At 35.7% G+C, this 26,150-nt stretch overlaps 1 long non-coding RNA gene across 4 annotated transcripts; it reads right to left on the reverse strand.

The window, feature by feature from the left end:
* Positions 1-581: 581 nt before the first annotated feature.
* Positions 582-25,327, reverse strand: LOC125762263 (uncharacterized). 4 transcript variants are annotated; one of them, XR_007418195.1, is made up of 5 exons: positions 24,645-25,327; positions 21,802-23,220; positions 14,879-15,779; positions 13,268-13,978; positions 1,882-1,940 (listed from the first exon to the last, which is right to left on the reverse strand). It is a non-coding gene; the product is annotated as an uncharacterized LOC125762263 (long non-coding RNA). The 4 variants fall into 4 exon arrangements; XR_007418194.1 differs by lacking the exons at positions 1,882-1,940; positions 24,645-25,327 and adding an exon at positions 582-660 and having other exon boundaries at positions 21,802-21,928; XR_007418192.1 differs by lacking the exons at positions 1,882-1,940; positions 24,645-25,327 and adding an exon at positions 4,108-4,268 and having other exon boundaries at positions 21,802-21,928.
* Between the last annotated feature and the right edge of the window lie 823 nt (positions 25,328-26,150).

A 26,150-nucleotide genomic window follows, 5' to 3' on the forward strand; every position in this document is an offset into this window, starting at 1 on the left:
CAAATAATGCTTGAAATAAAAAAAAAGAGTGGAAAATAATAAAAAAATCAAAAAATTCAAAAAAAAATAAAATTTTCCTCATTTTTGCACCAAGTTTTGCCTATAACTCGGTCGGTATCTAACGGATCTCCAATCTTTAACCTGTGGTCGATAGATGGCACCAATGGCTACATTTTCTTCTTGGACGGCCATGCTCTCAGATGTCTGTGCCAGAAGATATTCGAGGAACCAAGTTCCTTACCCTGTTTGAGAAAATGTAAAATTTTCCTCAGTTTTGAGCAATGTAGCAAAAATTTTAAATGTGATATATTTTGATGGGAATTTGTTGCAATAAGTTTCTTTTCACTTAAATAGTGCTTTAAATTAAAAAAAGAATAAAAAATCAGAAAAAAATTTCAAAAAAAATTTCCACTCGAAAATTTCATAAGGCTTACCCCTTACGATTTTTTTGGGAAATTTTGCAAAAAAAATTAAATTGTTTTATTTTAATGCCAATGGGTTGCAATGAGTTTCTTTTCACTCTAATAATGCTTGAAATAAAAAAAATGTGAAAAATAATGAAAAATTCGAAAACTTAAAAGAAAATGAAAATTTTCCTCATTTTTGCACCAAGTTTTGCCTATAACTCGGTCGGTATCCAACGAATCGCCAATCTTTAACCTGTGGTCGATAGATGGCACCAATGACTAAATTTTCTTCTTGGACAGCCATGCCCTCAGATGTCTGTGCCAGAAGTTATTCGAGGAACCAAGTTCCATACCCTGTTTGAGAAAATGTGAAAATTTTCTTCATTTTTGCACCAAGTTTTGCCTATAACTCGGTCGGTATCCAACGGATCGCCAAACTTTAACCTGTGGTCGATAGATGGCACCAATGGCTACATTTTCTTCTTGGACAGCCATGCTCTCAGATGTCTGTGCCAGAAGTTATTCGAGGAACCAAGTTCCATACTCTGTTTGAGAAAATGTAAAATTTTCCTCATTTTCGCACCATATTTGGCCTATAACTCGGTCGGTAACCAACGGATCGCCAATCTTTAACCTGTGCTCGATAGATGGCACCAATGGCTACATTTTCTTCTTGGACGGCCATGCCCTCAGATGTCTGTGCCAGAAGTTATTCGAGGAACCAAGTTCCTTACCCTGTTTGAGAAAATGTAAAATTTTCTTCATTTTTGCACCAAGTTTTGCCTATAACTCGGTCGGTATCCAACGGATCGCCAAACTTTAACCTGTGGTCGATAGATGGCACCAATGGCTACATTTGCTTCTTGGACAGCCATGCCCTTAGATGTCTGTGCCAGAAGTTATTCGAGGAACCAAGTTCCTTACCCTGTTTGAGAAAATGTAAAATTTCCTCATTTTTGAGTAATTTAGCAAAATTGAAAAATGTGGTATATATTAATGCGAATTTTGTTGCAATAAGTTTCTTTTCACTTAAATAGTGCTTTGAATTAAAAAAAGAACAAAAAATCTGAAAAAAATTTCAAAAAAATTTTTCACTCGAAAATTTCATAAGGCTTACCCCTTACGATTTTTTTGGGAAATTTTGCAAAAAAAATTAAATTGTTTTATTTTAATGCCAATGGGTTGCAATGAGTTTCTTTTCACTCTAATAATGCTTGAAATAAAAAAAATGTGAAAAATAATGAAAAATTCAAAAACTTAAAAGAAAATGAAAATTTTCCTCATTTTTGCACCAAGTTTTGCCTATAACTCGGTCGGTATCCAACGGATCTCCAATCTTTAACCTGTGGTCGATGGATGGCACCAATGGCTACATTTTCTTCTTGGACGGTCATGCCCTCAGATGTCTGTGCCAGAAGTTATTCGAGGAACCAAGTTCCATACCCTGTTTGAGAAAATGTAAAATTTTCTTCATTTTTGCACCAAGTTTTGCCTATAACTCGGTCGGTATCCAACAAATCGCCAATCTTTAACCTGTGGTCGATAGATGGCACCAATGGCTACATTTTCTTCTTGGACAGCCATGCCCTTAGATGTCTGTGCCAGAAGTTATTCGAGGAACCAAGTTCCTTACCCTGTTTGAGAAAATGTAAAATTTTCCTCATTTTTGAGTAATTTAGCAAAATTGAAAAATGTGGTATATTTTAATGCGAATTTTGTTGCAATAAGTTTCTTTTCACTTAAATATTGCTTTAAATTAAAAAAAGAATAAAAAATCAGAAAAAAATTTCTAAAAAATTTTCCACTCGAAAATTTTATAAGGCTTACCCCTTACGATTTTTTTGGGAAATTTTGCAAAAAAAATTAAATTGTTTTATTTTAATGCCAATGGGTTGCAATGAGTTTCTTTTCACTCTAATAATGCTTGAAATAAAAAAAAAAGAGTGAAAAATAATAAAAAAAATCAAAAAATTTAAAAAAAATGAAAATTTTCCTCATTTTTGCACCAAGTTTTGCCTATAACTCGGTCGGTATCTAACGGATCTCCAATCTTTAACCTGTGGTCGATAGATGGCACCAATGGCTACATTTTCTTCTTGGACAGCCATGCTCTCAGATGTCTGTGCCAGAAGTTATTCGAGGAACCAAGTTCCATACCCTGTTTGAGAAAATGTGAAAATTTTCTTCATTTTTGCACCCAGTTTTGCCTATAACTCGGTCGGTATGCAACGGATCGCCAATCTTTAACCTGTGCTCGATAGATGGCACCAATGGCTACATTTTCTTCTTGGACGGCCATGCCCTCAGATGTCTGTGCCAGAAGTTATTCGAGGAACCAAGTTCCATACCCTGTTTGAGAAAATGTAAAATTTTCTTCATTTTTGCACCAAGTTTTGCCTATAACTCGGTCGGTATCCAACGGATCGCCAAACTTTAACCTGTGGTCGATAGATGGCACCAATGGCTACATTTTCTCCTTGGACAGCCATGCCCTTAGATGTCTGTGCCAGAAGTTATTCGAGGAACCAAGTTCCTTACCCTGTTTGAGAAAATGTAAAATTTTCCTCATTTTTGAGTAATTTAGCAAAATTTTAAATGTGATATATTTTAATGCGAATTTTGTTGCAATAAGTTTCTTTTCACTTAAATATTGCTTTAAATTAAAAAAAGAATAAAAAATCAGAAAAAAATTTCTAAAAAATTTTCCACTCGAAAATTTTATAAGGCTTACCCCTTACGATTTTTTTGGGAAATTTTGCAAAAAAAATTAAATTGTTTTATTTTAATGCCAATGGGTTGCAATGAGTTTCTTTTCACTCTAATAATGCTTGAAATAAAAAAAAAAGAGTGAAAAATAATAAAAAAATCAAAAAATTAAAAAAAAATGAAAATTTTCCTCATTTTTGCACCAAGTTTTGTCTATAACTCGGTCGGTATCCAACGAATCGCCAATCTTTAACCTGTGGTCGATAGATGGCTCCAATGACTAAATTTTCTTCTTGGACAGCCATGCCCTCAGATGTCTGTGCCAGAAGTTATTCGAGGAACCAAGTTCCATACCCTGTTTGAGAAAATGTGAAAATTTTCTTCATTTTTGCACCCAGTTTTGCCTATAACTCAGTCGGTATCCAACGGATCGCCAAACTTTAACCTGTGGTCGATAGATGGCACCAATGGCTACATTTTCTTCTTGGACAGCCATGCCCTTAGATGTCTGTGCCAGAAGTTATTCGTGGAACCAAGTTCCATACCCTGTTTGAGAAAATGTAAAATTTTCTTCATTTTTGCACCAAGTTTTGCCTATAACTCAGTCGGTATCCAATGGATCGCCAAACTTTAACCTATGGTCGATAGATGGCACCAATGGCTACATTTTCTTCTTGGACGGCCATGCCCTCAGATGTCTGTGCCAGAAGTTATTCGAGGAACCATGTTCCATACCCTGTTTGAGAAAATGTAAAATTTTCCTCAGTTTTGAGCAATGTAGCAAAAATTTTAAATGTGATATATTTTGATGGGAATTTGTTGCAATAAGTTTCTTTTCACTTAAATAGTGCTTTAAATTAAAAAAAAAATAAAAAATCAGAAAAAAAATTCTAAAAAATTTTTCACTCGAAAATTTCATAAGGCTTACTCCTTACGATTTGTTTGGGAAATTTTGCAAAAAAAATTAAATTGTTTTATTTTAATGCCAATGGGTTGCAATGAGTTTCTTTTCACTCTAATAATGCTTGAAATAAAAAAAATAGTGAAAAATAATTAAAAAATCAAAAAATTCAAAAAAAATGAAAATTTTCCTCATTTTCGCACCAAGTTTTGCCTATAACTCGGTCGGTATCCAACGAATCGCCAATCTTTAACCTGTGGTCGATAGATGACACCAAAGGCTACATTTTCTTCTTGGACGGCCATGCCCTCAGATGTCTGTGCCAGAAGTTATTCGAGGAACCAAGTTCCTTACCCTGTTTGAGAAAATGTAAAATTTTCCTCCTTTTCGCACCAAGTTTTGCCTATAACTCGGTCGGTATCCAACGGATCGCCAAACTTTAACCTGTGGCCAATAGATGACACCAATGGCTACATTTTCTTCTTGGACAGCCATGCCCTTAGATGTCTGTGCCAGAAGTTATTCGACGAACCAAGTTCCTTACCGTGTTTGAGAAAATGTAAAATTTTCCTCATTTTTGAGTAATTTAGCAAAATTGAAAAATGTGGTATATTTTAATGCGAATTTTGTTGCAATAAGTTTCTTTTCACTTAAATATTGCTTTAAATTAAAAAAAGAATAAAAAATCAGAAAAAAATTTCTAAAAAATTTTCCACTCGAAAATTTTATAAGGCTTACCCCTTACGATTTTTTTGGGAAATTTTGCAAAAAAAATTAAATTGTTTTATTTTAATGCCAATGGGTTGCAATGAGTTTCTTTTCACTCTAATAATGCTTGAAATAAAAAAAATGTGAAAAATAATAAAAAAATCAAAAAATTAAAAAAAAATAAAAATTTTCCTCATTTTTGCACCAAGTTTTGTCTATAACTCGGTCGGTATCCAACGAATCGCCAATCTTTAACCTGTGGTCGATAGATGGCACCAATGACTAAATTTTCTTCTTGGACAGCCATGCCCTCAGATGTCTGTGCCAGAAGTTATTCGAGGAACCAAGTTCCATACCCTGTTTGAGAAAATGTGAAAATTTTCTTCATTTTTGCACCCAGTTTTGCCTATAACTCAGTCGGTATCCAACGGATCGCCAAACTTTAACCTGTGGTCGATAGATGGCACCAATGGCTACATTTTCTTCTTGGACAGCCATGCCCTTAGATGTCTGTGCCAGAAGTTATTCGAGGAACCAAGTTCCATACCCTGTTTGAGAAAATGTAAAATTTTCTTCATTTTTGCACCAAGTTTTGCCTATAACTCAGTCGGTATCCAATGGATCGCCAAACTTTAACCTGTGGTCGATAGATGGCACCAATGGCTACATTTTCTTCTTGGACGGCCATGCCCTCAGATGTCTGTGCCAGAAGTTATTCGAGGAACCATGTTCCATACCCTGTTTGAGAAAATGTAAAATTTTCCTCAGTTTTGAGCAATGTAGCAAAAATTTTAAATGTGATATATTTTGATGGGAATTTGTTGCAATAAGTTTCTTTTCACTTAAATAGTGCTTTAAATTAAAAAAAGAATAAAAAATCAGAAAAAAATTTCAAAAAAAATTTCCACTCGAAAATTTCATAAGGCTTACCCCTTACGATTTTTTTGGGAAATTTTGCAAAAAAAATTAAATTGTTTTATTTTAATGCCAATGGGTTGCAATGAGTTTCTTTTCACTCTAATAATGCTTGAAATAAAAAAAATGTTAAAAATAATAAAAAATTCAAAAACTTAAAAGAAAATGAAAATTTTCCTCATTTTTGCACCAAGTTTTGCCTATAACTCGGTCGATATCCAACGAATCGCCAATCTTTAACCTGTGGTCGATAGATGGCACCAATGGCTACATTTTCTTCTTGGACAGCCATGCCCTTAGATGTCTGTGCCAGAAGTTATTCGAGGAACCAAGTTCCATACCCTGTTTGAGAAAATGTAAAATTTTCCTCATTTTTGCACCAAGTTTTGCCTATAACTCGGTCGGTATCCAACGGATCGCCAAACTTTAACCTGTGGTCGATAGATGGCACCAATGGCTACATTTTCTTCTTGGACAGCCATGCCCTTAGATGTCTGTGCCAGAAGTTATTCGAGGAACCAAGTTCCATACCCTGTTTGAGAAAATGTAAAATTTTCTTCATTTTTGCATCAAGTTTTGCCTATAACTCGGTCGGTATCCAATGGATCGCCAAACTTTAACCTGTGGTCGATAGATGGCACCAATGGCTACATTTTCTTCTTGGACGGCCATGCCCTCAGATGTCTGTGCCAGAAGTTATTCGAGGAACCATGTTCCATACCCTGTTTGAGAAAATGTAAAATTTTCCTCAGTTTTGAGCAATGTAGCAAAAATTTTAAATGTGATATATTTTGATGGGAATTTGTTGCAATAAGTTTCTTTTCACTTAAATAGTGCTTTAAATTAAAAAAAGAATAAAAAATCAGAAAAAAATTTTAAAAAAAATTTCCACTCGAAAATTTCATAAGGCTTACCCCTTACGATTTTTTTGGAAAATTTTGCAAAAAAAATTAATTTGTTTTTTTTTCATGCCAATGGGTTGCAATGAGTTTCTTTTCACTCTAATAATGCTTGAAATAAAAAAAAGAGTGAAAAATAATAAAAAATTCAAAAACTTAAAAGAAAATGAAAATTTTCCTCATTTTTGCACCAAGTTTTGCCTATAACTCGGTCGGTATCCAACGAATCGCCAATCTTTAACCTTTGGTCGATAGATGGCACCAATGGCTACATTTTCTTCTTGGACAGCCATGCCCTTAGATGTCTGTGCCAGAAGTAATTCGAGGAACCAAGTTCCATACCCTGTTTGAGAAAATGTAAAATTTTCTTCATTTTTGCACCAAGTTTTGCCTATAACTCGGTCGGTATCCAACGGATCGCCAAACTTTAACCTGTGGTCGATAGATGGCACCAATGGCTACATTTTCTTCTTGGACAGCCATGCCCTTAGATGTCTGTGCCAGAAGTTATTCGAGGAACCAAGTTCCTTACCCTGTTTGAGAAAATGTAAAATTTTCTTCATTTTCGCACCAAGTTTTTCCTATAACTCGGTCGGTATCCAACGGATCGCCAATCTTTAACCTGTGCTCGATAGATGGCACCAATGGCTACATTTTCTTCTAGGACGGCCATGCTCTCAGATGTCTGTGCCAGAAGTTATTCGAGGAACCAAGTTTCTTACCCTGTTTGAGAAAATGTAAAATTTTCCTCAGTTTTGAGCAATGTAGCAAAAATTTTAAATGTGATATATTTTGATGGGAATTTGTTGCAATAAGTTTCTTTTCACTTAAATAGTGCTTTAAATTAAAAGAAGAATAAAAAATCAGAAAAAAAATTCTAAAAAATTTTTCACTCGAAAATTTCATAAGGCTTACTCCTTACAATTTTTTTGGGAAATTTTGCAAAAAAAATTAAATTGTTTTATTTCAATGCCAATGGGTTGCAATGAGTTTCTTTTCACTCTAATAATGCTTGAAATAAAAAAAATGTGAAAAATAATGAAAAATTCAAAAACTTAAAAGAAAATGAAAATTTGCCTCATTTTTGCACCAAGTTTTGCCTATAACTCGGTCGGTATCCAACGAATCGCCAATCTTTAACCTTTGGTCGATAGATGGCACCAATGGCTACATTTTCTTCTTGGACAGCCATGCCCTTAGATGTCTGTGCCAGAAGTAATTCGAGGAACCAAGTTCCATAGCCTGTTTGAGAAAATGTAAAATTTTCTTCATTTTTGCACCAAGTTTTGCCTATAACTCGGTCGGTATCCAACGGATCGCCAAACTTTAACCTGTGGTCGATAGATGGCACCAATGGCTACATTTTCTTCTTGGACAGCCATGCCCTTAGATGTCTGTGCCAGAAGTTATTCGACGAACCAAGTTCCTTACCGTGTTTGAGAAAATGTAAAATTTTCCTCATTTTTGAGCAATGTAGCAAAAATTTTAAATGTGATATATTTTGATGGGAATTTGTTGCAATAAGTTTCTTTTCACTTAAATAGTGCTTTAAATTAAAAAAAGAATAAAAAATCAGAAAAAAGTTTCAAAAAAATTTTCCTCTCGAAAATTTCATAAGGCTTACCCCTTACGATTTTTTTGAGAAATTTTGCAAAAAAAATTAAATTGTTTTATTTTAATGCCAATGGGTTGCAATGAGTTTCTTTTCACTCTAATAATGCTTGAAATAAAAAAAATGTGAAAAATAATGAAAAATTCAAAAACTTAAAAGAAAATGAAAATTTTCCTCATTTTTGCACCAAGTTTTGCCTATAACTCGGTCGGTATCCAACGAATCGCCAATCTTTAACCTTTGGTCGATAGATGGCACCAATGGCTACATTTTCTTCTTGGACAGCCATGCCCTTAGATGTCTGTGCCAGAAGTAATTCGAGGAACCAAGTTCCATACCCTGTTTGAGAAAATGTAAAATTTTCTTCATTTTTGCACCAAGTTTTGCCTATAACTCGGTCGGTATCCAACGGATCGCCAAACTTTAACCTGTGGTCGATAGATGGCACCAATGGCTACATTTTCTTCTTGGACAGCCATGCCCTTAGATGTCTGTGCCAGAAGTTATTCGAGGAACCAAGTTCCTTACCCTGTTTGAGAAAATGTAAAATTTTCTTCATTTTCGCACCAAGTTTTTCCTATAACTCGGTCGGTATCCAACGGATCGCCAATCTTTAACCTGTGCTCGATAGATGGCACCAATGGCTACATTTTCTTCTTGGACGGCCATGCTCTCAGATGTCTGTGCCAGAAGTTATTCGAGGAACCAAGTTTCTTACCCTGTTTGAGAAAATGTAAAATTTTCCTCAGTTTTGAGCAATGTAGCAAAAATTTTAAATGTGATATATTTTGATGGGAATTTGTTGCAATAAGTTTCTTTTCACTTAAATAGTGCTTTAAATTAAAAGAAGAATAAAAAATCAGAAAAAAAATTCTAAAAAATTTTTCACTCGAAAATTTCATAAGGCTTACTCCTTACAATTTTTTTGGGAAATTTTGCAAAAAAAATTAAATTGTTTTATTTTAATGCCAATGGGTTGCAATGAGTTTCTTTTCACTCTAATAATGCTTGAAATAAAAAAAATAGTGAAAAATAATTAAAAAATCAAAAAATTCAAAAAAAATGAAAATTTTCCTCATTTTCGCACCAAGTTTTGCCTATAACTCGGTCGGTATCCAACGGATCGCCAAACTTTAACCTTTGGTCGATAGATGGCACCAATGGCTACATTTTCTTCTTGGACAGCCATGCCCTTAGATGTCTGTGCCAGAAGTAATTCGAGGAACCAAGTTCCATACCCTGTTTGAGAAAATGTAAAATTTTCTTCATTTTTGCACCAAGTTTTGCCTATAAGTCGGTCGGTAACCAACGAATCGCCAATCTTTAACCTTTGGTCGATAGATGGCACCAATGGCTACATTTTCTTCTTGGACAGCCATGCTCTCAGATGTCTGTGCCAGAAGTTATTCGAGGAACCAAGTTCCTTACCCTGTTTGAGAAAATGTAAAATTTTCTTCATTTTCGCACCATATTTTGCCTATAACTCGGTCGGTATACAACGGATCGCCAAACTTTAACCTGTTATCGATAGATGGCACCAATGGCTACATTTTCTTCTTGGACGGCCATGCCCTCAGATGTCTGTGCCAGAAGTTATTCGAGGAACCAAGTTCCATACCCTGTTTGAGAAATTTAAAATTTTCTTCATTTTTGCACCAAGTTTTGCCTATAACTCGGTCGATATCCAACGGATGTCCAATCTTTAACCTGTGGTCGATAGATGGCACCAATGGCTACATTTTCTTCTTGGACGGCCATGCCCTCAGATGTCTGTGCCAGAAGTTATTCGAGGAACCAAGTTCCATACCCTGTTTGAGAAAATGTAAAATTTTCCTCAGTTTTGAGCAATGTAGCAAAAATTTTAAATGTGATATATTTTGATGGGAATTTGTTGCAATAAGTTTCTTTTCACTTAAATAGTGCTTTAAATTAAAAAAAGAATAAAAAATCAGAAAAAAAATTTCAAAAAAATTTTCCACTCGAAAATTTCATAAGGCTTACCCCTTACGATTTTTTTGGGAAATTTTGCAAAAAAAATTAAATTGTTTTATTTTAATGCCAATGGGTTGCAATGAGTTTCTTTTCACTCTAATAATGCTTGAAATAAAAAAAATGTGAAAAATAATGAAAAATTCAAAAACTTAAAAGAAAATGAAAATTTTCCTCATTTTTGCACCAAATTTTACCTATATCCGGTCGGTATCTAACGGATCGCCAAACTTTAACCTGTGGTCGATAGATGGCACCAATGGCTACATTTTCTTCTTGGACGGTCATGCCCTCAGATGTTTGTGCCAGAAGTTATTCGAGGAACCAAGTTCCTTACCCTGTTTGAGAAAATGTAAAATTTTCCTCATTTTTGCACCAAATTTTGCCTATAACTCGGTCGGTATCCAACGGATCGCCAATCTTTAACCTGTGCTCGATAGATGGCACCAATGGCTACATTTTCTTTTTGGACGGCCATGCCCTCAGATGTCTGTGCCAGAAGTTATTCGAGGAACCAAGTTCCATACCCTGTTTGAGAAAATGTAAAATTTTCTTCATTTTTGCACCAAGTTTTGCCTATAACTCGGTCGGTATCCAACGGATCGCCAAACTTTAACCTGTGGTCGATAGATGGCACCAATGGCTACATTTTCTTCTTGGACGGTCATGCCCTCAGATGTCTGTGCCAGAAGTTATTCGAGGAACCAAGTTCCATACCCTGTTTGAGAAAATGTAAAATTTTCCTCAGTTTTGAGCAATGTAGCAAAAATTTTAAATGTGATATATTTTGATGGGAATTTGTTGCAATAAGTTTCTTTTCACTTAAATAGTGCTTTAAATTAAAAAAAGAATAAAAAATCAGAAAAAAAATTTCAAAAAAATTTTCCACTCGAAAATTTCATAAGGCTTACCCCTTACGATTTTTTTGGGAAATTTTGCAAAAAAAATTAAATTGTTTTATTTTAATGCCAATGGGTTGCAATGAGTTTCTTTTCACTCTAATAATGCTTGAAATAAAAAAAATGTGAAAAATAATGAAAAATTCAAAAACTTAAAAGAAAATGAAAATTTTCCTCATTTTTGCACCAAGTTTTGCCTATAACTCGGTCGGTATCCAACGAATCGCCAATCTTTAACCTTTGGTCGATAGATGGCACCAATGGCTAAATTTTCTTCTTGGACAGCCATGCCCTCAGATGTCTGTGCCAGAAGTTATTCGAGGAACCAAGTTCCTTACTCTGTTTGAGAAAATGTAAAATTTTCTTCATTTTTGCACCAAGTGTTGCCTATAACTCGGTCGGTATCCAACGGATCGCCAATCTTTAACCTGTGGTCGATAGATGGCACCAATGGCTACATTTTCTTCTTGGACGGTCATGCCCTTAGATGTCTGTGCCAGAAGTTATTCGAGGAACCAAGTTCCTTACCCTGTTTGAGAAAATGTAAAATATTCTTCATTTTTGCACCAAGTTTTGCCTATAACTCGGTCGGTATCCAACGAATCGCCAATCTTTAACCTGTGGTCGATAGATGGCACCAATGGCTACATTTTCTTCTTGGACGGCCATGCCCTCAGATGTCTGTGCCAGAAGTTATTCGAGGAACCAAGTTCCTTACCCTGTTTGAGAAAATGTAAAATTTTCTTCATTTTTGCACCAAGTTTTGCCTATAACTCGGTCAGTATCCTACGGATCGCCAATCTTTAACCTGTGGTCGATAGATGGCACCAATGGCTACATTTTCTTCTTGGACAGCCATGCCCTCAGATGTCTGTGCCAGAAGTTATTCGAGGAACCAAGTTCCATAGCCTGTTTGAGAAAATGTAAAATTTTCTTCATTTTTGCACCAAGTTTTGCCTATAACTCGGTCGGTATCCAACGGATCGCCAATCTTTAACCTGTGGTCGATAGATGGCACCAATGGCTACATTTTCTTCTTGGACAGCCATGCCCTTAGATGTCTGTGCCAGAAGTTATTCGAGGAACCAAGTTCCTTACCCTGTTTTGAGAAAATGTAAAATTTTCCTCATTTTTGAGCAATGTAGCAAAAATTTTAAATGTGATATATTTTGATGGGAATTTGTTGCAATAAGTTTCTTTTCACTTAAATAGTGCTTTAAATTAAAAAAAGAATAAAAAATCAGAAAAAAATTTCTAAAAAATTTTCCACTCGAAAATTTCATAAGGCTTACCCCTTACGATTTTTTTGGGAAATTTTGCAAAAAAAATGAAATTGTTTTATTTTAATGCCAATGGGTTGCAATGAGTTTCTTTTCACTGTAATAATACTTGAAATAAAAAAAGAGTGAAAAATATTAAAAAAATCAAAAAATTAAAAAAAAATGAAAATTTTCCTCATTTTTGCGCCAAATTTTGTCTATAACTCGGTCGGTATCTAACAGATCTCCAATCTTTAACCTGTGGTCGATAGATGGCACCAATGGCTACATTTTCTTCTTGGACGGTCATGCCCTTAGATGTCTGTGCCAGAAGTTATTCGAGGAACCAAGTTCCATACCCTGTTTGAGAAAATGTAAAATTTTCCTCATTTTTGAGCAATGTAGCAAAAATTTTAAATGTGATATATTTTGATGGGAATTTGTTGCAATAAGTTTCTTTTCACTTAAATAGTGCTTTAAATTAAAAAAAGAATAAAAAATCAGAAAAAAAATTTCAAAAAAAATTTTCACTCGAAAATTTCATAAGGCTTACCCCTTGCGATTTTTTTGGGAAATTTTGCAAAAAAAATTAAATTGTTTTATTTTAATGCCAATGGGTTGCAATGAGTTTCTTTTCACTCAAATAATGCTTGAAATAAAAAAAAAGAGTGGAAAATAATAAAAAAATCAAAAAATTTAAAAAAATATGAAAATTTTCCTCATTTTTGCACCAAATTTTGCCTATAACTCGGTCGGTATCTAACGAATCGCCAAACTTTAACTTTTGGTTAATAGATGACACCAATGGCTACTTTTTCTTCTTGGACGGTCATGCCCTTAGATGACTGTGCCAGAAGTTATTCGAGGAACCAAGTTCCATACCCTGTTTGAGAAAATGTAAAATTTTCTTCATTTTTGCACCCAGTTTTGCCTATAACTCAGTCGGTTTCCAACGGATCGCCAAACTTTAACCTGTGGTCGATAGATGGCACCAATGGCTACATTTTCTTCTTGGACAGCCATGCCCTCAGATGTCTGTGCCAGAAGTTATTCGAGGAACCAAGTTCCATACCCTGTTTGAGAAAATGTAAAATTTTCTTCATTTTTGCACCAAGTTTTGCCTATAACTCAGTCGGTATCCAACGGATCGCCAAACTTTAACCTGTGGTCGATAGATGGCACCAATGGCTACATTTTCTTCTTGGACGGTCATGCCCTTAGATGTCTGTGCCAGAAGTTATTCGAGGAACCAAGTTCCTTACCCTGTTTGAGAAAATGTAAAATTTTCCTCAGTTTTGAGCAATGTAGCAAAAATTTTAAATGTGATATATTTTGATGGGAATTTGTTGCAATAAGTTTCTTTTCACTTAAATAGTGCTTTAAATTAAAAAAAGAATAAAAAATCAGAAAAAAATTTCAAAAAAAATTTCCTCTCGAAAATTTCATAAGGCTTACCCCTTACGATTTTTTTGGGAAATTTTGCAAAAAAAAATTAAATTGTTTTATTTTAATGCCAATGGGTTGCAATGAGTTTCTTTTCACTCTAATAATGCTTGAAATAAAAAAAATGTGAAAAATAATAAAAAATTCAAAAAATTCAAAAAAATATGAAAATTTTCCTCATTTTTGCACCAAGTTTTGCCTATAACTCGGTCGGTATCCAACGAATCGCCAATCTTTAACCTGTGGTCGATAGATGGCACCAATGGCTAAATTTTCTTCTTGGACAGCCATGCCCTCAGATGTCTGTGCCAGAAGTTATTCGAGGAACCAAGTTCCTTACCCTGTTTGAGAAAATGTAAAATTTTCTTCATTTTTGCACCAAGTTTTGCCTATAACTCGGTCGGTATCCAACGGATCGCCAATCTTTAACCTGTGGTCGATAGATGGCACCAATGGCTACATTTTCTTCTTGGACGGTCATGCCCTTAGATGTCTGTGCCAGAAGTTATTCGAGGAACCAAGTTCCTTACCCTGTTTGAGAAAATGTAAAATTTTCCTCAGTTTTGAGCAATGTAGCAAAAATTTTAAATGTGATATATTTTGATGGGAATTTGTTGCAATAAGTTTCTTTTCACTTAAATAGTGCTTTAAATTAAAAAAAGAATAAAAAATCAGAAAAAAATTTCTAAAAAATTTTCCACTCGAAAATTTCATAAGGCTTACCCCTTACGATTTTTTTGGGAAATTTTGCAAAAAAAATTAAATTGTTTTATTTTAATGCCACTGGGTTGCAATAAGTTTCTTTTCACTCTAATAATGCTTGAAATAAAAAAAAAGTGGAAAATAATAAAAAAATCAAAAAATTCAAAAAAATATGAAAATTTTCCTCATTTTTGCACCAAGTTTCGCCTATAACTCGGTCGGTATCCAACGGATCGCCTAACTTTAACTTTTGGTTAATAGATGACACCAATGGCTACATTTTCTTGTTGGACGGTCATGCCCTTAGATGTCTGTGCCAGAAGTTATTCGAGGAACCAAGTTCCATACCCTGTTTGAGAAAATGTAAAATTTTCTTCATTTTTGCACCCAGTTTTGCCTATAACTCAGTCGGTTTCCAACGGATCGCCAAACTTTAACCTGTGGTCGATAGATGGCACCAATGGCTACATTTTCTTCTTGGACAGCCATGCCCTCAGATGTCTGTGCCAGAAGTTATTCGAGGAACCAAGTTCCATACCCTGTTTGAGAAAATGTAAAATTTTCTTCATTTTTGCACCAAGTTTTGCCTATAACTCAGTCGGTATCCAACGGATCGCCAAACTTTAACCTGTGGTCGATAGATGGCACCAATGGCTACATTTTCTTCTTGGACGGTCATGCCCTTAGATGTCTGTGCCAGAAGTTATTCGAGGAACCAAGTTCCTTACCCTGTTTGAGAAAATGTAAAATTTTCCTCAGTTTTGAGCAATGTAGCAAAAATTTTAAATGTGATATATTTTGATGGGAATTTGTTGCAATAAGTTTCTTTTCACTTAAATAGTGCTTTAAATTAAAAAAAGAATAAAAAATCAGAAAAAAATTTCAAAAAAAATTTCCTCTCGAAAATTTCATAAGGCTTACCCCTTACGATTTTTTTGGGAAATTTTGCAAAAAAAAATTAAATTGTTTTATTTTAATGCCAATGGGTTGCAATGAGTTTCTTTTCACTCTAATAATGCTTGAAATAAAAAAAATGTGAAAAATAATAAAAAATTCAAAAAATTCAAAAAAATATGAAAATTTTCCTCATTTTTGCACCAAGTTTTGCCTATAACTCGGTCGGTATCCAACGAATCGCCAATCTTTAACCTGTGGTCGATAGATGGCACCAATGGCTAAATTTTCTTCTTGGACAGCCATGCCCTCAGATGTCTGTGCCAGAAGTTATTCGAGGAACCAAGTTCCTTACCCTGTTTGAGAAAATGTAAAATTTTCTTCATTTTTGCACCAAGTTTTGCCTATAACTCGGTCGGTATCCAACGGATCGCCAATCTTTAACCTGTGGTCGATAGATGGCACCAATGGCTACATTTTCTTCTTGGACGGTCATGCCCTTAGATGTCTGTGCCAGAAGTTATTCGAGGAACCAAGTTCCTTACCCTGTTTGAGAAAATGTAAAATTTTCCTCAGTTTTGAGCAATGTAGCAAAAATTTTAAATGTGATATATTTTGATGGGAATTTGTTGCAATAAGTTTCTTTTCACTTAAATAGTGCTTTAAATTAAAAAAAGAATAAAAAATCAGAAAAAAATTTCAAAAAAATTTTCCGCTCGAAAATTTCATAAGGCTTACCCCTTACGATTTTTTTGGGAAATTTTGCAAAAAAAATTAAATTGTTTTATTTTAATGCCAATGGGTTGCAATGAGTTTCTTTTCACTCTAATAATGCTTGAAATAAAAAAAATGTGAGAAATATTCAAAAAATTCAAAAAATTCAAAAAAATATGAAAATTTTCCTCATTTTTGCACCAAGTTTTGCCTATAACTCGGTCGGTATCCAACGGATCGCCAAACTTTAACCTTTGGTCGATAGATGGCACCAATGGCTACATTTTCTTCTTGGACAGCCATGCCCTTAGATGTCTGTGCCAGAAGTTATTCGAGGAACCAGGTTCCATACCCTGTTTGAGAAAATGTAAAATTTTCTTCATTTTTGCACCAAGTTTTGCCTATAACTCGGTCGGTATCCAACGGATCGCCAAACTTTAACCTGTGGTCGATAGATGGCACCAATGGCTACATTTTCTTCTTGGACGGCCATGCCCTCAGATGTCTGTGCCAGAAGTTATTCGAGGAACCAAGTTCCTTACCCTGTTTGAGAAAATGTAACATTTTCCTCATTTTCGCACTAAACTTTGCCTATAACTCGGTCGATATCCAACGGATGTCCAATCTTTAACCTGTGGTCGATAGATGGCACCAATGGCTACATTTTCTTCTTGGACGGCCATGCCCTCAGATGTCTGTGCCAGAAGTTATTCGAGGAACCAAGTTCCATACCCTGTTTGAGAAAATGTAAAATTTTCCTCAGTTTTGAGCAATGTAGCAAAAATTTTAAATGTGATATATTTTGATGGGAATTTGTTGCAATAAGTTTCTTTTCACTTAAATAGTGCTTTAAATTAAAAAAAGAATAAAAAATCAGAAAAAAAATTTCAAAAAAATTTTCCACTCGAAAATTTCATAAGGCTTACCCCTTACGACTTTTTTGGGAAATTTTGCAAAAAAAATTAAATTGTTTTATTTTAATGCCAATGGGTTGCAATGAGTTTCTTTTCACTCTAATAATGCTTGAAATAAAAAAAATGTGAAAAATAATGAAAAATTCAAAAACTTAAAAGAAAATGAAAATTTTCCTCATTTTTGCACCAAGTTTTGCCTATAACTCGGTCGGTATCCAACGAATCGCCAATCTTTAACCTTTGGTCGATAGATGGCACCAATGGCTAAATTTTCTTCTTGGACAGCCATGCCCTCAGATGTCTGTGCCAGAAGTTATTCGAGGAACCAAGTTCCTTACCCTGTTTGAGAAAATGTAAAATTTTCTTCATTTTTGCACCAAGTTTTGCCTATAACTCGGTCGGTATCCAACGGATCGCCAATCTTTAACCTGTGGTCGATAGATGGCACCAATGGCTACATTTTCTTCTTGGACGGTCATGCCCTTAGATGTCTGTGCCAGAAGTTATTCGAGGAACCAAGTTCCTTACCCTGTTTGAGAAAATGTAAAATATTCTTCATTTTTGCACCAAGTTTTGCCTATAACTCGGTCGGTATCCAACGGATCGCCAATCTTTAACCTGTGGTCGATAGATGGCACCAATGGCTACATTTTCTTCTTGGACGGCCATGCCCTCAGATGTCTGTGCCAGAAGTTATTCGAGGAACCAAGTTCCTTACCCTGTTTGAGAAAATGTAAAATTTTCTTCATTTTTGAGCAATGTAGCAAAAATTTTAAATGTGATATATTTTGATGGGAATTTGTTGCAATAAGTTTCTTTTCACTTAAATAGTGCTTTAAATTAAAAAAAGAATAAAAAATCAGAAAAAAATTTCTAAAAAATTTTCCACTCGAAAATTTCATAAGGCTTACCCCTTACGATTTTTTTGGGAAATTTTGCAAAAAAAATTAAATTGTTTTATTTTAATGCCAATGGGTTGCAATGAGTTTCTTTTCACTCTAATAATGCTTGAAATAAAAAAAATGTGAAAAATAATAAAAAATTCAAAAAATTCAAAAAAATATGAAAATTTTCCTTATTTTTGCACCAAGTTTTGCCTACAACTCGGTCGGTATCCAACGAATCGCCAATCTTTAAACTGTGGTCGATAGATGGCACCAATGGCTACATTTTCTTCTTGGACAGCCATGCCCTCAGATGTCTGTGCCAGAAGTTATTCGAGGAACCAAGTTCCATAGCCTGTTTGAGAAAATGTAAAATTTTCTTCATTTTTGCACCAAGTTTTGCCTATAACTCGGTCGGTATCCAACGGATCGCCAAACTTTAACCTGTGGTCGATAGATGGCACCAATGGCTGCATTTTCTTCTTGGACAGCCATGCCCTTAGATGTCTGTGCCAGAAGTTATTCGAGGAACCAAGTTCCATACCCTGTTTGAGAAAATGTAAAATTTTCCTCATTTTTGAGCAATGTAGCAAAAATTTTAAATGTGATATATTTTGATGGGAATTTGTTGCAATAAGTTTCTTTTCACTTAAATAGTGCTTTAAATTAAAAAACGAATAAAAAATCAGAAAAAAATTTCAAAAAAAATTTTCACTCGAAAATTTCATAAGGCTTACCCCTTGCGATTTTTTTGGGAAATTTTGCAAAAAAAATTAAATTGTTTTATTTTAATGCCAATGGGTTGCAATGAGTTTCTTTTCACTCTAATAATGCTTGAAATAAAAAAAAGAGTGGAAAATAATAAAAAAATCAAAAAATTTAAAAAAATATGAAAATTTTCCTCATTTTTGCACCAAATTTTGCCTATAACTCGGTCGGTATCTAACGAATCGCCAAACTTTAACTTTTGGTCAATAGATGACACCAATGGCTACTTTTTCTTCTTGGACGGTCATGCCCTTAGATGTCTGTGCCAGAAGTTATTCGAGGAACCAAGTTCCTTACCCTGTTTGAGAAAATGTAAAATTTTCCTCAGTTTTGAGCAATGTAGCAAAAATTTTAAATGTGATATATTTTGATGGGAATTTGTTGCAATAAGTTTCTTTTCACTTAAATAGTGCTTTAAATTAAAAAAAGAATAAAAAATCAGAAAAAAATTTCTAAAAAATTTTCCACTCGAAAATTTCATAAGGCTTACCCCTTTTTTTTTTTTTTGAATGCATTTTTTGTTTATTGAGACGTAAATTTACATAAATTGCCGCGGTGATACATAAAGTTTACGCAACGAAACATAAAACACGCAAGTACAATACGCAAATTTACAATAAACAAATAACTCCGTTACCGGCGGCCTTCCCGGCGAAGGCGTAGCCACCGGCAGCATTCGCGTCCCTGCTACATTCAGTAAGGGCACGCGCCCCCCCTATCTATTGTATCGACGTAACATTTTTACAGGTACACATACAACATAAAACTTCTGGCATCTTACGATGCGGGCTTGCCCGCTTTCTGCTCTGGCGCCTAATTTCCGAAAACGTTTGTACACACAAGTGATGGTTCTACTATCACGCAGAGCGGAGACGGCTACGGTGAATGCCGGTCTCTCCCGGTTAATAGCCCCACTTTCCTCCTAAACCGTCTATAACGGCTTTCACCCCCCCTAATCATCGTTCAGCGCGTTGACGTATTCGTGGTTGAGATGGCTGCCTCAACGTCGGCCGACATAAGTCCCCTGTTGCGGTCCGCCATCTCTTGCCGACGTTCCCGTTCGCGTACCCTCCTGCTTTCCCGTCGTTCGGCTAGCTGTTCCTCCGTCGGCGGTACTCGGCTCCTCCTCGTTCGGCCCGGACGCGGTGGCGACAGTGTACCGGGGCGTAGTCGGGCGCGGAACTCTTGTTGCCGAAGATTCCGCCTCTGCCGACGACGAAGCAGTTCTTCGGCCGATGGCGGGTCTCGTACGGGCCGATTGGGGGGATGGCTCTCCGGCTGCCTGCTAGCTGGACGATGTTGCCCTCCGTCCTCGTCGGCTGCTGGTACCACCTGCTGCTGTCGTTCTCGGCGTCTTCGTCGTTGGCCGGCGTTTCTGGCAGCATTGCGGGCCTGCCGCCGAATGCGTTCCGCCAGCTCATTGGCGGATATGATCTCGCCAGTGATTGCCGCGTTTTCGGCAACCTGCTGCTCCAGCCACCGTTGCTGCAGGAAGCTGCAGATCCGCTTTGCTGCCTTCGCCGTACTCTGCCAAGCCTCCGGGCTCGACAGCAGGACACGCTCCAGCTCCTCCGGGGTGATGACAACGCCTTCCGCGTTCGTCAGAAGCTGTGTGCGTACATCAGCGAACCTCGGGCAGTGGAACACCACGTGCTCTGCCGACTCCACGGTGTCGTCGGCGCAGAAGGGGCAGGTAGGGGCAGAGGTGAATCCCATAGCGTGCAAGTACTCCCGGAAAAAGCCATGTCCGGAGAGCACCTGGCTAAGGAAGAAATCCATCTCGCCATGTTTCCTACCTACCCAGCCGGCGATGTCCGGTAGCACGCGGTGCGCCCATCGTCTGAACCTGCTCGCCTCCGGATGAGCGGCATCCTGGTCCCACGATGTCTGCCACTGCGCGATGGTTGCCGATCGCTCCAACCTCTTGATGGCGTCCTTGTCGATGAGGACGCCTCTCTGTAGCGCCTGCTGGTGTCTCTCGTACCGCCGCGCTATCTCCTTCACCTGTAGGTGTAGCGGAATCAGTCCCGCCAGCACCACCGCCATAAGGCTTACCCCTTACGATTTTTTTTTTGGGAAATTTTGCAAAAAAAATTAAATTGTTTTATTTTAATGCCACTGGGTTGCAATAAGTTTCTTTTCACTCTAATAATGCTTGAAATAAAAAAAAGAGTGGAAAATAATAAAAAAATCAAAAAATTCAAAAAAATATGAAAATTTTCCTCATTTTTGCACCAAGTTTCGCCTATAACTCGGTCGGTATCCAACGGATCGCCTAACTTTAACTTTTGGTTAATAGATGACACCAATGGCTACATTTTCTTCTTGGACGGTCATGCCCTTAGATGTCTGTGCCAGAAGTTATTCGAGGAACCAAGTTCCATACCCTGTTTGAGAAAATGTGAAAATTTTCTTCATTTTTGCACCCAGTTTTGCCTATAACTCAGTCGGTTTCCAACGGATCGCCAAACTTTAACCTGTGGTCGATAGATGGCACCAATGGCTACATTTTCTTCTTGGACAGCCATGCCCTTAGATGTCTGTGCCAGAAGTTATTCGAGGAACCAAGTTCCATACCCTGTTTGAGAAAATGTAAAATTTTCTTCATTTTTGCACCAAGTTTTGCCTATAACTCAGTCGGTATCCAACGGATCGCCAATCTTTAACCTGTGGTCGATAGATGGCACCAATGGCTACATTTTCTTCTTGGACGGTCATGCCCTTAGATGTCTGTGCCAGAAGTTATTCGAGGAACCAAGTTCCTTACCCTGTTTGAGAAAATGTAAAATTTTCCTCAGTTTTGAGCAATGTAGCAAAAATTTTAAATGTGATATATTTTGATGGGAATTTGTTGCAATAAGTTTCTTTTCACTTAAATAGTGCTTTAAATTAAAAAAAGAATAAAAAATCAGAAAAAAATTTCAAAAAAAATTTCCTCTCGAAAATTTCATAAGGCTTACCCCTTACGATTTTTTTGGGAAATTTTGCAAAAAAAATTAAATTGTTTTATTTTAATGCCAATGGGTTGCAATGAGTTTCTTTTCACTCTAATAATGCTTGAAATAAAAAAAATGTGAAAAATAATAAAAAATTCAAAAAATTCAAAAAAATATGAAAATTTTCCTCATTTTTGCACCAAGTTTTGCCTATAACTCGGTCGGTATGCAACGAATCGCCAATCTTTAACCTGTGGTCGATAGATGGCACCAATGGCTAAATTTTCTTCTTGGACAGCCATGCCCTCAGATGTCTGTGCCAGAAGTTATTCGAGGAACCAAGTTCCTTACCCTGTTTGAGAAAATGTAAAATTTTCTTCATTTTTGCACCAAGTTTTGCCTATAACTCGGTCGGTATCCAACGGATCGCCAAACTTTAACCTGTGGTCGATAGATGGCACCAATGGCTACATTTTCTTCTTGGACGGCCATGCCCTCAGATGTCTGTGCCAGAAGTTATTCGAGGAACCAAGTTCCTTACCCTGTTTGAGAAAATGTAACATTTTCCTCATTTTTGAGCAATGTAGCAAAAATTTTAAATGTGATATATTTTGATGGGAATTTGTTGCAATAAGTTTCTTTTCACTTAAATAGTGCTTTAAATTAAAAAAAGAATAAAAAATCAGAAAAAAATTTCAAAAAAATTTTCCACTCGAAAATTTCATAAGGATTACCCCTTACGATTTTTTTGGGAAATTTTGCAAAAAAAATTAAATTGTTTTTTTTAATGCCAATGGGTTGCAATGAGTTTCTTTTCACTCTAATAATGCTTGAAATAAGAAAAAGAGTGAAAAATAATAAAAAATTCAAAAAATTCAAAAAAATATGAAAATTTTCCTTATTTTTGCACCAAATTTTGCCTACAACTCGGTCGGTATCCAACGAATCGCCAAACTTTAACCTGTGGTCGATAGATGGCACCAATGGCTACATTTTCTTCTTGGACGGCCATGCCCTCAGATGTCTGTGCCAGAAGTTATTCGAGGAACCAGGTTCCATACCCTGTTTGAGAAAATGTACAATTTGCTTCATTTTTGCACCAAGTTTTGCCTATAACTCGGTCGGTATCCAACGGATCGCCAATCTTCAACCTGTGGTCGATAGATGGCACCAATGGCTACATTTTCTTCTTGGACAGCCATGCCCTTAGATGTCTGTGCCAGAAGTTATTCGAGGAACCAAGTTCCTTACCCTGTTTGAGAAAATGTAAAATTTTCCTCATTTTTGAGCAATGTAGCAAAAATTTTAAATGTGATATATTTTGATGGGAATTTGTTGCAATAAGTTTCTTTTCACTTAAATAGTGCTTTAAATTAAAAAAAGAATAAAAAATCAGAAAAAAATTTCAAAAAAATTTCCACTCGAAAATTTCATAAGGCTTACCCCTTACGATTTTTTTGGGAAATTTTGCAAAAAAAATTAAATTGTTTTATTTTAATGCCAATGGGTTGCAATGAGTTTCTTTTCACTCTAATAATGCTTGAAATAAAAAAAATGTGAAAAATAATAAAAAATTCAAAAAATTCAAAAAAATATGAAAATTTTCCTCATTTTTGCACCAAGTTTTGCCTATAACTCGGTCGGTATCCAACGAATCGCCAATCTTTAACCTGTGGTCGATAGATGGCACCAATGGCTAAATTTTCTTCTTGGACAGCCATGCCCTCAGATGTCTGTGCCAGAAGTTATTCGAGGAACCAAGTTCCTTACCCTGTTTGAGAAAATGTAAAATTTTCTTCATTTTTGCACCAAGTTTTGCCTATAACTCGGTCGGTATCCAACGGATCGCCAATCTTTAACCTGTGGTCGATAGATGGCACCAATGGCTACATTTTCTTCTTGGACGGTCATGCCCTTAGATGTCTGTGCCAGAAGTTATTCGAGGAACCAAGTTCCTTACCCTGTTTGAGAAAATGTAAAATTTTCCTCAGTTTTGAGCAATGTAGCAAAAATTTTAAATGTGATATATTTTGATGGGAATTTGTTGCAATAAGTTTCTTTTCACTTAAATAGTGCTTTAAATTAAAAAAAGAATAAAAAATCAGAAAAAAAATTTCAAAAAAAGTTTCCACTCGAAAATTTCATAAGGCTTACCCCTTACGATTTTTTTGGGAAATTTTGCAAAAAAAATTAAATTGTTTTATTTTAATGCCAATGGGTTGCAATGAGTTTCTTTTCACTCTAATAATGCTTGAAATAAAAAAAGAGTGAAAAATAATTAAAAAATCAAAAAATTCAAAAAAAAAAATGAAAATCTTCCTCATTTTTGCACCAAATTTTGCCTACAACTCGGTCGGTATCCAACGGATCGCCAAACTTTAACCTGTGGTCGATAGATGGCACCAATGGCTACATTTTCTTCTTGGACAGCCATGCCCTTAGATGTCTGTGCCAGAAGTTATTCGAGGAACCAAGTTCCTTACCCTGTTTGAGAAAATGTAAAATTTTCCTCAGTTTTGAGCAATGTAGCAAAAATTTTAAATGTGATATATTTTGATGGGAATTTGTTGCAATAAGTTTCTTTTCACTTAAATAGTGCTTTAAATTAAAAAAAGAATAAAAAATCAGAAAAAAAATTCCAAAAAAAGTTTCCACTCGAAAATTTCATAAGGCTTACCCCTTACGATTTTTTTGGGAAATTTTGCAAAAAATATTAAATTGTTTTATTTTAATGCCAATGGGTTGCAATGAGTTTCTTTTCACTCTAATAATGCTTGAAATAAAAAAAGAGTAAAAAATAATTAAAAAATCAAAAAATTCAAAAAAAAATGAAAATTTTCCTCATTTTTGCACCAAGTTTTGCCTATAACTCGGTCGGTATGCAACGAATCGCCAATCTTTAACCTGTGGTCGATAGATGGCACCAATGGCTACATTTTCTTCTTGGACAGCCATGCCCTTAGATGTCTGTGCCAGAAGTTATTCGAGGAACCAAATTCCATACCCTGTTTGAGAAAATGTAAAATTTTCTTCATTTTTGCACCAAGTGTTGCCTACAACTCGGTCGGTATCCAACGGATCGCCAAACTTTAACCTGTGGTCGATAGATGGCACCAATGGCTACATTTTCTTCTTGGACAGCCATGCCCTTAGATGTCTGTGCCAGAAGTTATTCGAGGAATCAAGTTCCTTACCCTGTTTGAGAAAATGTAAAATTTTCTTCAATTTTGCACCAAGTTTTGCCTATAACTCGGTCGGTATCCAACGAATCGCCAAACTTTAACCTGTGGTCGATGGATGGCACCAATGGCTACATTTTCTTCTTGGACAGCCATGCCCTTAGATGTCTGTGCCAGAAGTTATTCGAGGAACCAAGTTCCTTACCCTGTTTGAGAAAATGTAAAATTTTCCTCATTTTTGAGCAATGTAGCAAAAATTTTAAATGTGATATATTTTGATGGGAATTTGTTGCAATAAGATTCTTTTCACTTAAATAGTGCTTTAAATTAAAAAAAGAATAAAAAATCAGAAAAAAATTTCAAAAAAATTTTCCACTCGAAAATTTCATAAGGCTTACCCCTTACGATTTTTTTGGGAAATTTTGCAAAAAAAATTAAATTGTTTTATTTTAATGCCAATGGGTTGCAATGAGTTTCTTTTCACTCTAATAATGCTTGAAATAAAAAAAGAGTGAAAAATAATTAAAAAATCAAAAAATTCAAAAAAATATGAAAATCTTCCTCATTTTTGCACCAAATTTTGCCTACAACTCGGTCGGTATCCTACGGATCGCCAATCTTTAACCTGTGGTCGATAGATGGCACCAATGGCTACATTTTCTTCTTGGACAGCCATGCCCTTAGATGTCTGTGCCAGAAGTTATTCGAGGAACCAAATTCCATACCCTGTTTGAGAAAATGTAAAATTTTCTTCATTTTTGCACCAAGTGTTGCCTATAACTCGGTCGGTATCCAACGGATCGCCAAACTTTAACCTGTGGTCGATAGATGGCACCAATGGCTACATTTTCTTCTTGGACAGCCATGCCCTTAGATGTCTGTGCCAGAAGTTATTCGAGGAACCAAATTCCATACCCTGTTTGAGAAAATGTAAAATTTTCTTCATTTTTGCACCAAGTGTTGCCTATAACTCGGTCGGTATCCAACGGATCGCCAAACTTTAACCTGTGGTCGATAGATGGCACCAATGGCTACATTTTCTTCTTAGACAGCCATGCCCTTAGATGTCTGTGCCAGAAGTTATTCGAGGAACCAAGTTCGTTACCCTGTTTGAGAAAATGTAAAATTTTCCTCATTTTTGAGCAATGTAGCAAAAATTTTAAATGTGATATATTTTGATGGGAATTTGTTGCAATAAGATTCTTTTCACTTAAATAGTGCTTTAAATTAAAAAAATAATAAAAATTCAGAAAAAAATTTCAAAAAAATTTTCAACTCGAAAATTTCATAAGGCTTACCCCTTACGATTTTTTTGGGAAATTTTGCAAAAAAAATTAAATTGTTTTATTTTAATGCCAATGGGTTGCAATGAGTTTCTTTTCACTCTAATAATGCTTGAAATAAAAAAATGTGAAAAATAA

Source organism: Anopheles funestus, chromosome 2RL (assembly GCF_943734845.2).
Source record: "Anopheles funestus chromosome 2RL, idAnoFuneDA-416_04, whole genome shotgun sequence".
Classification (NCBI taxonomy): Eukaryota; Metazoa; Arthropoda; class Insecta; order Diptera; family Culicidae; genus Anopheles; species Anopheles funestus.